Below are 4,919 nucleotides of genomic sequence, written 5' to 3' on the forward strand. Positions count from 1 at the left end.
CTTCCCAATTTCCTTTTTAAACTATATATATATATATATATATTCCATCATATATAAAAGAATGACTGAGGCTGTTACCGCCCGAGTTGGAAAAGTAGTGGACTACTTATGTGGTGTGGCTAAAACCGAGATAACCTACATTCGGAATTGCTCTGAAAATGTTAAAAACTTGAAAAACGAAATCGAAAAGCTCTCTAGTATGAAGGGAAGGGTTCAGCAACACATAGATTTGGCTAATTCTAAAGGGGAACATATCCTAAAAGGCGTTGAAGAGTGGATGAAGAAAGCAGATGCTGAATTATCCGATGCCACAGAGTTTATTGCCAAAGAAGCAAAAGCCAAGAAAACATGCTTAAACTTACGGTTTTGTGTCAATTTGAGCACCGTCCGCCAGCTCAGTATGACGGCAACAAAAAGAACTTCTTTTGTTCAACATCATCAAAGGGACGGTAAGGATTTTGAAACTCGTGTTTCGCTTCCTGCACCCACCCCATGATTCACAGACCTCTGCTGTAGAAAAAGTCTTGAAAATATTGATACCCAAAAGTTAACTTTGAAGAAAATCATTGAAGCCATAGAAGATGATAAGATACAAATAGTTGGAATCAATGGGCTAGGAGGTGTAGGTAAGACTACCCTAGCTAGTGAAGTTGCTGCAGCAATGAAGAATCAATTTGCAGAAATTGTGTTTGTAACAGTTTCGCAAACAGTTGATGCTAAAATGATTCAAGAAAAGGTTGAAGTTGCGGCAAAAAAAATTATTAAAGGAGAAAAGGTTCTAATAATTCTAGATGACGTTTGGGAGGAATTGAAGCTAGAGGAAATTGGCATCCCATGTGGGAGTGACTACATGAATTGCAAGATTTTGGTTACATCTAGAAACAAAGATGTGTGTGAGGAAATGAATGCTCAGAAGAATGTTTCGGTAAACCCTTTGCAAGATGAAGAAGCATGGACCCTTTTTGCGCACGCGGTTGGTAAAAGCGAATGGGATAGTACATTGAAAGAAGTTGCAACGAAGATTGTTAAAGAATGTCGTGGACTACTGATACGTGCCCACTATCATGCGCACATGCAAGACCCTTTGGTCTTAACTCACGATCACCATGCAACCTTTTGTTTTAATTAGTTTTATTTTAATATCATTATTTGTTTGTTTATTTTATGTTAGTGGAAAGTTATCTTAGGTTAGTGGTTTAGTTCATGTTCATGTTAGTTTTACATTTTCTTTCAGTTTTACTTTCACATGTAGCCTATAAAAGGCATTGCAAGTTTAAGAATATTAAGAAGAAAATTAAGAAGTAAATTATGTCTTGTTCTCTTTATTTCTTTGGAGTCTAACCCGCTCAAAGGGTCACTATCTTGGGAGATTAGCCATCTCGAATCGGCTACCTATCAACTACCACTCTTTATTCAAGCGGTAGGAAAAGCCTTAAGAAACAAAGAATATAAAACTTGGGAGGCAACACTGGATCGACTACAAGATCCAACCGATGAGGATGTTCTCTTTAAAAGAAACGGAATAATGCAACTGAAGCTAAGCTACGACTATCTTGAAAGTGAAGTAGCTAAATCATGCTTCCTATTATGTAGTATGTTCCCAGAAGATGGAACCATTGGCTTTAAAAGGTTGACATATTATTGTCTGTGTCTAGGGATATTTGATAATCACGATAGCAATATTCAAGGTAAAAAATATAGAGTTCAACTAGCTGTTGACTCCCTTAAATCATCTTTCTTGTTATTGCCTGGTGGAGAAGATGAAGATGCTGAAGAATTATTCAAAATGCACGACCTTGTTCGTGATATGGCAATGCTCATTATTTCTAAAGGTAATGACAAGTTTTGGGTGGAATCTGGAAGAGGTTTGAGAGAATGGCAACCAAAAAAATGCTTAGAAGGCTACAAGAAAATATCGCTCATGGGAAATAGAATCCGTGAGCTTCATGATCATGATGTTGTTTTCCCAAACCTCAACACTTTCTTATGCAAGACAACTTTAAACTCTCAGTTGTTCCTGATGAGTTCTTTCGAGGCATGGAAAAACTAAAAGTTTTAGATATGTCACATAATGACGTTTCATGTCTTCCACAATCACTAAAGAAACTTACATTACTTCGTATGCTTGATCTAAGTGGAAATAAATCCCTCAATGAAGTTTCCATACTTGGGGAGTTGACATGTCTTGAGATTCTAAAGCTCAGAAATACTGGAGTTACAAATATCCCTAGAGAGATCGGGCAATTGACCAATCTAAGGGTGTTAGATGTTTACTCATGTGAAGATCTATCTTATGTGACACCTGGTGTCATATCAAAGCTCATCAAGTTGGAAGAGTTGCATGTTGGGTTGAGGAAGAGTAGTTGCAATTTTCTCCTGGAACTAAATGAGTCGCTTAAAATTCTACATTTAAAAGTTCCAGAATTGCATTGTATTCCTCAAGATTTCCACTTTGAAACTTTGATGGGATTTCTAATCGAGGACGACTTTTACAAGAAATATCCAATATATGATTGTAAACGCATCCTACGTCTTACAAAAAGTAGCTTCCCACTCACGACGCGAGTTATAAAACTGATTCAGGAAAGTGAACGTTTAGTTTTATCAAATATAAAAGAATTGGATAACGTCCTACCATACCTTTATGTAGAAGGTTGTGACAAGTTAAAGCATATTGAAGTGGAAGCGTGTGACGATGTTAGGAGCTTGGTGAAGACATTAGACCTGGATGTAAAACAAAGGAAGGTTTTTTCTCAAGTAGAAAACATCTTGTTAAACTCTCTCTATAAGTTGGAAGTTTTATGGGACATGCCACTTCAATATATAAGCTTTTGTAATCTAACGAGTATCACGATTTGGTTTTGCCCCTCCTTATTGACCTTATTCCCTTTAAATGTAGCACAAGGGTTAGTCAATCTTAGAGATATAAATATTGGCAACTGTAGGAGTTTGTCGGTTGTCATTTCGGCAGGAGATGAGCGAACAACTGGAAGTGAAATTGAATCGGTGGACACAAATATCATGTTACCTCTTACCAAAATTGAGCTCGTTTATCTTCCCAAACTCGAGAGCTTCTACTCTGGCCATTCTATCATCAACTATCCTTGTTTGGAGAATATGAGAGTGGAAGAATGTCCAAGCATGAAGAGATGGAGTTACGGAGAGAATCATATACCCAAGATCAGATCTGAGCATCGAGGGAGACCATATAGCAATATTAATGAATACATTAATGACGTACAACATGAGGTATGGGAATACATACTCTAGTCACTACTAGAAAATGGGTGCCATTGCTACGAAAATTTGTGACGCAAATTTTTGCGTCGGAATTTGCGACACGTTTATGACGCATTTCCTATGGAAAGTGAAACCATAATTTTTTGACGTACTTTCCTACACATTTCTAACAACAACTAAATTGTGTCGGAAACGAGTCGGAATTTCCGACGCAATTCCGACACAAATATTTAATTTTGCAATTTTAATTTTTTTATATGTTAATCGAAATATTAATACAAATTGCGTCGGAAAAGTGTCAGAATTTTTGACGCATTTCCGACGCAATATTTCAGTTTTGTACATTTTTATTCTTAATACGGTTATTAAGTAGAAAATACAAATTGTGTCGGAAATGTGTCTGAATTTCCCACGCAATTCCGACACAACATTTAATTTTGTAAATTTTATTGATACATTAATAAAAAACGATAATGTAAGTTCCGACGCATTTATGACGCAGCCTTTATTTGGTGGCAAATGCGTAGCAAATGTGTAGTAAGTTGCTACAAATTTGCTACACATTTCTGACTGCTAGAACTTGTTTTTGGTCTCTCGAGGGTAAAACGTGTGTTTTTTTCATCCATTTCTTTCTACAACTTCGTTATATGGGGGAATATTTTTTCCCAAACTCATACATGCTATATAATTATTGTAAATACACATGTAGCGTCACAGTTTTACTTATACAATTATAAAGAGCTGTCACAAGTTCTAGTTATACACACATATTTATGCAAACGTATAATATGTTTAAGTTTGTGAAGTACAAGCATTTCATTTATAATGACTTTGTGCGAAATATGGAATAAGAAAAAAAACTGTTTGAACTTTAAAAACGAAAAATGAAAGTAGAATTTTGAAAATGCGTAGCAACTTGATACGCATTTGCTACGCATTGTAGACTTCTGGAATTTAATTTTAACCTTATATTTTAAACAAAACTAAAAACACTAGGATCCAGATTCGAACTTGTGTTGCTACACATTTGCTACGCATTGTAGACTTCTGGAATTTAATTTTAACCTTATATTTTAAACAAAACTAAAAACACTAGTATCCAGATTCGAACTTGGGTGTACAAAGTATTAACCACATGTCTTCACCATCATACACATATTCATATTGTTACCAAATCTTAGAACTATGTATGTATAGTAGTTTGGTTAGCTTTTCTTTCTCATACTTGGCTTTTAAAACAAAAAACAATACCCTAGGTTCAAACTAACACATCAACTCTGGCCCTTTCATTCTCTCTCTCACCTTCAGCTTTCGACGGTGTAATTAGTTCTCACCGTGGCCCATTGCCGGATTCTTTTCGCCGACGCGCCGTTCTCGCTCATACCTCTCGCCATGGATTGCTCGCTTCTTCACCGTCGGCCTCGAACCCCTCTCATGTCTATGCCCTATTTTTCACCTGTAAGTTGCATTCTAACCCTAGTAAGCTACTGTATGTTAATAGTTTATATGTTAATTCAATTTGTATGTTAAATTGTGAATAGCTAAATGTATTTTAATAGTTTACAAATTGTTGATTGAAAAACCTTACTGTATGTTACTAGTTTATATATTACTTAAAAAATTTAGCAATAATCATGTGTTGTGGGAAGACTTGGTAACTAAATAATAGATTGGCCAAA

The 4,919-nt window shown here is 35.8% G+C and overlaps 1 pseudogene; it reads left to right on the forward strand.

The window, feature by feature from the left end:
• Positions 1-59: 59 nt before the first annotated feature.
• Positions 60-3,270, forward strand: LOC143611060 (putative disease resistance protein At1g61300; annotated as a pseudogene).
• Positions 3,271-4,919: the final 1,649 nt, after the last annotated feature.

Source organism: Bidens hawaiensis, unplaced genomic scaffold, assembly GCF_021521415.1.
Source record: "Bidens hawaiensis isolate Kalapana, Puna unplaced genomic scaffold, B.hawaiensis_p1.1 tig00029031_1, whole genome shotgun sequence".
NCBI classification, from domain to species: domain Eukaryota; kingdom Viridiplantae; phylum Streptophyta; class Magnoliopsida; order Asterales; family Asteraceae; genus Bidens; species Bidens hawaiensis.